Raw genomic sequence first — 9492 nt, 5'->3', positions numbered from 1 at the left:
TGTAACCCACAAAAGGTTATGCTCAAGTAAATGTGTTAGTCTCTAAGGTGCCACAAGTACTCCTGTTCTTTTTGCGGCTACAGACTAACACGACTGATGCCGTCCAGTAGCACTGGTTTTGAACGGAGAGAATGCAGATGGATTTTGATCCCCGATAGCAGCTGTTTCTTTGTGCTGGTATAGTATAGAGTTTGCAGGGAAGGCTCAGAACTGCAGTATAGTTTACCTGCCAGACATCATGTGGTGGAATTTGAAACGGCATGGCCACGGGGACCATCCCTGGTGGTGTGTAGTCTCTCATCTGGTGACTGCTGGGAAGACAAAAAGCAACAAACAGGAACTTAGTAATAGCTTTAAAAAGAAGGAAGTTTCAGAGTCTTTGCTATGATGAGACATCAGGGACAAATGGCTTTTTCCTTCTCTTTTAAATGGATTTCTTTGTACAAAGGCCATTCCCCATGGTATTAGCACTGTGTGGTGTATAGATACCCATAGAACTATAACCAGCTATGGTACAACAGCCTCCTCTGAGACAATATTTAGAAAAGGATAGGAATAAAAACCCTGATGGAAGCCTCTCTACTGTGTTTCAATGAACTGGGGAGAGCATTCCATGAAGATGACCTGCTGGAAACTGGGAAAAGAGATGATCTGAGAGAGAGTTGGAATGTCCCTTGGCTGTGGGACACAGGAAGAAATAGGATCCTGCTTGATCTTTTACATCCTCTCTCCCTCCCCTTGGGCACCAGTCATTGCTACTTACTTTAAAGGCGGGCTGGACCCATGGATTTCCATGAGGAAAGCAGAGTTAATGTCACACAGCCTAGAAGTATATTAGTCTGCTAAACATCAAGTGTTTTGGGAGAGGGGTTCCTTCTCAAATGTTGACACATTCACTTGGTATAATTCTCCGCCTAGAAGACCTACAGGCGCTCACACAGCTCCCTTGATTCTAAAGTGGTGTTAGAAAAAGAAATCACCTTAGTGACTGAAGTGCTGAATTCCTCATTCTCATCTTCATTAATGACTGTACATATTTCTCAGTTATCCCTGCCCATAATAACTCAGCAAAAGATGGTTTGCTCTTTCTTATACTATTTACATCTCATGTGTACCAAACACCCTTAGTGATTTGGTTGTAAAGCATCACTTCTCTTTAGAGCAAAAACCAATCCTGGCAGTGTAAAGAAGGAAACAATGCTGAGAAAAGTGAGGGTGGTTTGATACTAATTATGTTGCATCTCCTGCAAGCAGACAGATCTCCCTTGTCTGTCTCCAAATGGCCACTGGTGGTAGCTGCCTAGCATGGGAATAGAGAACTGCTGTGGAGGGCATGTCAAGCTGTGGGGTTGGATGTTTGCAAGTTCTCTTCCACCTCCCCCTATAGTATAATGGCAGTGGGTCACACAGTCAACATTTCATCCTCTTTGTCTTCTCTGAAATATAGTTCTAGTTTGTTGTGGCTGGAAATGCAGGATGTGGCCTCCAAAGAGGCACAAGGAGATTTTAAGAAGCACTAAATGTTTCATAATCGTTCAGCAAACTGAATGCTGCTGCTGCTAAAAAAAAGACATCCTCTGAAAAATGCAAGAAGGTGCAGCAAACAGCACATTCAGTCATCCAGTTCAATCCTCCCCTAGAGAACTGTAGAAATCACTTACCTCCTGACCCTCTGAAAGGAGAGGAAGTAATATGGCTGCTCTTTGGCTGCGCAGAGTTGCTGAAAAAAGAGAGAAGGCATTCATTAGATGGGGAAGACAGCTGCTACCGAATTGAGGAGATCGGGGGACATGGTTTGAGCTCAATAGCTTGTCCTTCAGAGGGACTTGACATTAAGAGTGGACCAAGCTGGGGTGTCTGTAAAATTAACGGCAATTATTGCATTCTCCCATGGTGCTGCTGGCCAGTTCCCAGCCCTCTCCATTCTTCTTTCCGAACCCCACCATTCAATGGGCTAAAGTGAGGCATGAGAGGGTGTGAGTCATGGAAGTCCACACCACATTTAAGAGTTGACATGTTTTTATTTCTGCTCCTCGTCATCTAGAGCTCACTTGCCACATTGTCCCTTTAGGGGCACCCTCTGACTCTGTGCAAATTCAGGGTGTTCACAGCTCCCCTCCACCCTCCCTGGCCTGTAGCTACAAGCTCACAGACAATCCTGTAATCTTCCCCAGCGGATATTAATTGAAAGATTCCATAGTTGTTTCTTGGATGCTACCATTTTTGTTCAAACTCCTCCACCTAACTCTCCTTTTCAGTTCTTAGTTATTCAGGATAGTAAGGAACAGGGCAGATCCAACTGCAGACATTGGCAGTTAACTTGTTTGCCATAGCAATGACTGAGCCATCGAAGCATTGCACAAATGATATAATAAAAAAAAGACATTTCCCACTCAGCAAAGGAAAGGGATAGGAGAGAATAGGACTATCACTACACAGATAGTAGCAGGATGAGGTTGGGAGGGAGGAAAAGGACTGTTTGCATTGCAAGAAGATGTTAAGAGGAGGAAGAATGGTTGGGGCCTGTTGGTGGTCAGACAAAACCCCATCTTTCCTAAAACAACTGCAGAGAATTTGTCTTGTGAGTGCATTTTTTTAGAAGGGTGGCAACCGTATTCCATGTCTGCACTCAAAACCTTGTATGTATATGTACATCTACCCACTTGCCCTCCCTCTCCATGTGCACACAGACAAAGAATCCTAATGCTCACTCTCTGGCAGAGGGTCCACTCTCTTCCAGCAAAGCTATGTACTGGCTGTAGATCTGTGCCTCTGACAGACCGGGGGCAGGAAAAGGAAGGTCATTTCTTAAAGAGGCCCAGGAGGGAGCACTCATCCTAAAATAAAATGAACGACAAGGAAATATTAGCATCAGGGGAGCAATTCCCTTCTCTATCTCCTGCTTCCCCATATGATATGATCCATGTTAACAACACCACATGATCCCACCTCCCAGTAAGATCCCTGTTAATCCAATTTCCTTCCGTTTTCCAATGAAAGCTGTATTTTATTAACTAGCAGAAATATCAAAGCCTATTTTGGAAACCCATCTCCTAAGTATCTCCAAAGTCTCATATCACGTCATTGGGCGAGAGACTCACTGGTGTTCCTCTCCAATGGCTGCCTAACCCCTCCATGGCCTTCAGCCATCACAGCACATGTTCCATCACACCTTAGTAACTCAGTCAGAGATTAGGGGCCTATTACAGGAGTGGGTTGCTGCGGTTCTGTGGCCTGCAATGTGCATGAGGTCAGATCACGATGATCCCTTCTGACCTTAACGTCTGTGAGCTATTGTTGTTGCTCTTGGTCACAAAGGGAGAAAACTCCATCTCATCAGGGAGGAGGTAGGACGTTACTCAGAGGCATTGAATCTTAAGGAATATTCTCCTTACAAGTGATTATTGGGCTCTTTAAAGGAACTGTCTGTTGCTCCTTCCCCAGACTGGATAGTAGAAATGGCTTGATAAAGACCCTGACAACATAGTAGTTGTCTTCCTCACCTTGAGCCTGCCCTACAGTCTACAGTGAAACACAAACAGTGAAACTGTCATCAACCTAGAGATGCGAGTACTTCATTTTCTGTCCCTGACTCCCTTCTTTCTCCTCTTTGAAGAGGAGCCTCATCACTTGAAAAGCGAGTCCAATGCTGAGGGCCTGAGCCCTCCCAGAGTATTTTAAACCCAGACTTGACTGGGGTCTAGGCAGGATAGAGATCTCTGTCTGTGGGAAGTGTTTTTCAATGACTGCTGCATCCACACTTTCCGAATGGTGGGAGTTCGGCTCCCGAGTGCTGGATACTCAGAGGAGGAGGAAGCTGATCCCAGAATTACCTGCTGAATGAGGCTTGATATGCCTTTGTGGCATATAAGGAGCCTTCACTGGGCATAAAGAAGGCAGTGAGGGGCCAGAGGGATGCAGCAAATTTACTGCAGAGATGGGGTCTGGCCCTCGATGGCGCCTTCATCCTAAATAAAATGGAAACAACAAAATATTAGTAGTGAGTTCCCGATAATAATAATAAAGTATCAATAAGCACAGCAATTTAGGGACAGTGCTAGAAGGAAAACAGTGAAGAGTAGAGGAGCTAAATCATTGCTGACTCTAATATTGAACGGGAAACCCCATTGAAAATAGTGGCTTAAAGAACCTTTCAGGTACCTAGAAAAAGGATCTTGAGGAACGGGATCTCTGAGAGGAACCCAGACATTCAGCAACACAACAGTCAAGAGATTAAGAAGGAGACAGATTAAGAAGGAGACATGATTCGTTCTATACTAAGAGCTGCCTGCAGGGTTATCTGGGAAGCTGTCAGCCTCTGTGCCATTCGGAGACTGTTGGCTTAACTATGCGACTTTAACGCTCATCTTTCCCGACCGCCCACACGATATAATGTGTGTAATGCAAAACTCTTTTCTTACCAAGAATCCAGCGTTGATTTCACGTAATCCATCCTCCTCTGATGGTACTCCGATTGTAACTGGATAAAAAGAGACATTCACACTAGACATTAATCAAATTTTCTAGGGAGTTAAACGTCAATCTCTGACAAAAGGAGTAAATTGCCTAGAATAGGAATTGAGGTTCCATCACTGGAGATCTTGAGAAATGATTTAAATGAGTGTATTCTCTATTTTCCACACTGTAGATGATCTTGTAAGAGAGTTCCCTTTCATGTACTTTCTCGATACTGCTTTGCTTTGTACTGAGTTTATTTCTTCAAACCATCAGAAAGGGCTGTGTTTACTTCTGATGGTCCATGGAGAATAGATAAAGAAGAATGGAGTTAGTTGAATTGATGGGAGATTCATATAGTGGAGAATCTGAAATGATGTGGGTGGGGGTAGGAGGGGTAGAGTCGATGATCAGCCAAATTCCACCCAAACCTGATCAGCAAGGAAGCTACTCAGGAAAGGGTACGTTTCTCATCATGACTGTCATCTTGTTTTATTATCACTGTACTCTGCAGGAGCAAAATCCATAGATGCTCTGGTGATTGATAATACATACAAACCTTTGATCACTAGCTAGGGAAGGGATTAGAATCGACATTCGAAGGACTTTCCCCCAGGTGATTATCGCCTCATAAATGACACAGGACAGGAATTTATCCAGCAATGATGTGATTTGTGCAGCTGGGCCTGGTAGTCAAACTGTTTCCATATCTCTCATACAACAGAAATATGGAAATCCTTCTCTTCAGAAGCCCCTAGTGAGCAAGTGTGACAATAGACTGCTCTGCTAGTTCCTTCAGGAGAAGTCCAAAATTAGGCTGGTAGCCCTTGGAAAGTCATGTAGCTTCTTTACCCCACACACCAGCTGCTTTTTCAATTCAGTTAATGTCCCACAAAATAAATGACAAACCAGCATTTTCAACCAAGAGTGAAATAACTCCTCTGCCTCGCTGTGGCCGTTAACTCTCCCAGAGCCCTTATGTAAAGAAACGTCATCATATGCAGCCCTAGGGGCTGCATTCCAGCATGTGCTCTTTGACCAGTCCTTTCCCAGATGTACCCATCATGCACCACAGAACTGGATAATACACAGGGTGCTGCCCTCAGATCATCTAGGAGCTGCCTTAGGTATCTCATGAGTATGTCTGAAATCCCTAACCCAGGAAGCGGGCAGAACTTCTAAAATAGCTACAATTCAGCAACCCACTAATCAGCTCTTCCTGATACAAAGCTGAGCACTGACCTGAGCTGAATGCACTGATGGCTGGTCTTGGGCCAGGGGACTTCATAATGAGGGTGTGCCATGCCAACCAGGTCTGATCTCCATAAAGGGCAATGGACATACAGCCTTGCCCTGCCTACACAAGCCTTTGTGATCATAGTGCCCTCTCTAGAGACTAGTCCAGTCAAAGCCCAATAGGAACTTACAAAAGGGTTGGTGTCTTTAAGGAAATATTGATAAATGTCCTTAAAGACCGAACTTTTCAAGAAGGACTTTTTTGATACTAGTCAAAGTGCCTGCACTCAGCTAGCAACTAACTTGCTTCCAAGATTCTTAAAAGAGGCAACAATTATTAAGCCAGAATGTACACTGTGGAGTAGGTAACTATTATCTCTGTTTTAAAGATGGATAAACAGAGACTCAGTGATGATATTAGGATATTTATCAGCTATGAAAGAAATCACTTTCTGTTTCTGTGAATAAATATAGATGATATTAATAACATTTTCTACACTAAGGGTGTGATTGAAAGTTCACTGGAGTCCATAGGATCACCATTGAATGAATGCAATTGGTTTGGAATTAGCCCCTTAGATAACAAAACATTGTGCTTTCAAGGACCTCAAAATGCCAAAGAATAATTAATTCATAACTTTTTAATACTTACCATTATCCCCGTTTTCAGGATGAATAAAGTGAGACACCTCAAAGGTCGAGGATTGCCAAAATTAATGTTAATCAATGCCTGAAGTGAGTGAGGAGTTTTGCTTAATCCCGAATCTACCCACCAGAGCCCAAATGAGTGAGAATTCCTGCTGAATCTCCAGATGTAGTACAGCTCCCCCTCCCCCCCACAGACCCACCATGTGGACATTTTCTGAAAGCCACAATCTGATTAAAGTCAATGGGATTTTGGATTTTATTGTCCAAATGTATCAGTGAGCAGAGAACTCTGACTGACTATACTATAGTTGGACTCACCATGCCAGTGGACATTCTGCTAAAATTGCTCACATGCTGAGTTACAAGCTTGTATTTATTCCTTGTGTGTTACATGGGCATAGTGTAGCTTGACAAGGACAGAAGAAATGTTTTAAGAACTCCCTAACTAGTCTGAGACCCCTGTGAAACCACAACTCAATTAGAATATAGCTTACACTGATGTGTTACATTGGCCATCTGAAAAAATTCACTTACTTCTATCACAGGCCTGTCTGCCAAGTCTCACACTGATTGAAATATCCCTCAGCGCCAACCAGTTCTCCCAGAGGCCAAGTTGAGCACTGACTTGAGCTCAGTGCCCCAGTAGCTATGTGTGAGCCCGGTGATGCCATAATGAAAGCTGTACCACAATCGCCATGACAACTAGGTGCTAACTCCTACCAGGGGAATATGTTGGGTCTTATGTATGTGTGCATCCCTGCTTGGTCTGCCCAAGTTTTTGTGATTATCTTGCCCTCTCTAGCCCAGAAAGAGGATAAAAGCCCAAATGTTAAGGAGATCTGAGAGTGATGCTTCTTTCGTTCAAGTGACCGAGGCCCTTTTTTTGAATTTATGATCCTGAGAGCTTAGCACAGGGAGCATAAAGTACCTGGCTTCTGTTGTGTCTGTCTGCATTCAGCCTCCGATTTAGTAACATCTGGGACCGTAGTTAATTCTAGCGGAGTTTGGAAGAGGAGCTTGAGAATCAGGAGAGCTGGTTTCCCATTGTAGTTATGCTCCTGGTTGTCTGTGACTTGCCAAAGTTACTGAACAACCCTGCCCCAGGGATAGAATGGGGATAAAAGCACCTAGACTCTTCTTTTTAGGTAAAGCAGTGTGTTTTTCATTCCTAGGATGCTTTGGGGGAGGGCCAAATAATTATTTTGTGCTCTAGGGGTGCATTGAGAGCAGAGTTCAATTGATTTGGATCACTGGTGAGAAGTAGGGAGAGGGGTTTGGCCCAATCTATGAATCTTCTCTTAATTCTATTGATTACTTCAGAATTCCCAGTTCTCTCTCTGAGGTTTGACAGGTTCTTGTCCCAAGATCAGGCCTAGTATGATTAAAATTCCTATTTAGTTGGGAACCCTGATGTGCACAGTTGCAACACTTACATTTTAGGAACCCTTCCGCATTTACAGTAGTTAATACATTTAGCAAAGTCACAAACACTCTAACCCAGCAAGGTAGATAGAGGTGATACAGAATGTACATCTGAACATCCATATACTCACACCATCCTTGGAGAACAACCTGATATGCTAGCCATCACCTTCCTTATCATCACCAGTGGCTATCATCCTAGTATCTCCCAAGGGCTACATTTCTCTTTCCTCCTGCAGGCAGGCTGGGTAACAACTTTGATCATATGTTATGCTGATGCCACTATGTCCGATGTATATTCAGTGGGAGTTTCGTGCCTCTTCCTTATTTGAATGTCCTCGCTCTGCTCACGTTGGGTTGCCCTTCTCCTCTAGGTTAGTTTATTAACGATCTCAGCTTTTTGTAAGAGACATCAATTCGTTGCCATGGCACTGTTTTGGTCAGACTTCTGCAGATGTTCTATCCTAAGATATCCAAAAGCTGGTGTTAGCTCATGTTCGTGTGGGTCGCTGGTGTTGTTATGGACCGACTTCTCCCTTCAAACTCTGTTCCCAGTTCCCCCAAACTTAAGGGCAACCGTTCAGCCATTTATCTGAGCCAGACTTGGAAGGCTTCAAGCCTTATGCTAACTGCTGCAGCCAGTGTCTTGTAGGCTAGAAGCCTGTAGGTTCCTTTTGTTACTGCCAATTAAAATAAATGCTAAAGCTGGTTCTATGGGCTACAAGAGGGAGAGGGAATTTCCTTTTTGTGATTGGGGGGAGTTTGGGGGAGTTGGAGGAGTTGCTTTTTTAGGAGTAATTTTTTTTTTTGGTGGGAGGGGAAGTTGAATTAGTTTTGTCTGTTTGGGTGATGATTTGGGTGTGGTTGCTAGGAGAGGCAATGGCATTGTCTTTTGTTACTCCAGAGTGTAGGGCTGGGAGCTGAAATGGGTTTAATTGCTAGGACATGTTTGGCTTGCATTAGCCCCAAGAGAAACACACATGAAAAGCTTCGATAATAAAGCCTCTATAATCAAAGCCTCTACAATAAGCACGTTTTTATGTCCTTTGGGGCTAATGCAAACCAAAAAGTTTGGGGATCCTTCGTTTGTTTAGGAAGTAGGGCTGTCAAGAAATTTTAAAAATTAGTTGCGATTAATTGCGGTGTTGAACAATAATAGAATACCATTCATTGAAATATTGTTGGATGTTTTCTACATTTTCAAATATATTGATTTCAGTTACAATGTAGAATACAAAGTGTGCAGTGCTCAGTTGATATTTTTCATATTTTTCTAACAAATATTTGCACGGTAAACCCCAAAAGAAATAGTAATTTTCAATACCTCATACAAGTACTCCTACAAGTACTGTAGTACAATCTCTTTATCATGAAAGTTAAACGTGCAAATGGCACCGTTGCAGCTGGCGTCGCAAGATAGTGCCATGCAAATGCCCGTTCTCCCTTTCAGGTGACATTGTAAATAAGAAGTGGGCAGCATTATCTCCTTTCAATGTAAAAATACTTCTTAGTCTTAGGATTGGCTGAACAAGAAGTAGCACCGTGTGGACGTGTCGGCTCTAAAGTTTTACATTGTTTTACTTTTGAGTGCAGTTATTTTTTGGAACATGCCTCTACACCTGTAAGGTGCACTTTCATGACAGAGATTGCACTAGAATACTTGTATGAGGTGAATTGAGAAATGACATTTCTTTGCTTATCGTTTTACAGGGTACATATTTGTAATAAATA

At 43.1% G+C, this 9492-nt stretch overlaps 1 long non-coding RNA gene across 1 annotated transcript; it reads right to left on the bottom strand.

Annotated features, from left to right (window-relative positions):
- Nucleotides 1–2790: 2790 nt before the first annotated feature.
- Nucleotides 2791–4480, bottom strand: LOC120395139. The gene is made up of 3 exons (XR_005592486.1): nucleotides 4422–4480; nucleotides 3834–3968; nucleotides 2791–2837 (listed from the first exon to the last, which is right to left on the bottom strand). It is a non-coding gene; the product is annotated as an uncharacterized LOC120395139 (long non-coding RNA).
- Between the last annotated feature and the right edge of the window lie 5012 nt (nucleotides 4481–9492).

The sequence above is a fragment of the Mauremys reevesii genome, unplaced genomic scaffold (assembly GCF_016161935.1).
Source record: "Mauremys reevesii isolate NIE-2019 unplaced genomic scaffold, ASM1616193v1 Contig98, whole genome shotgun sequence".
Classification (NCBI taxonomy): Eukaryota; Metazoa; Chordata; order Testudines; family Geoemydidae; genus Mauremys; species Mauremys reevesii.
This window is presented reverse-complemented; position numbering and strand designations above follow the sequence as displayed.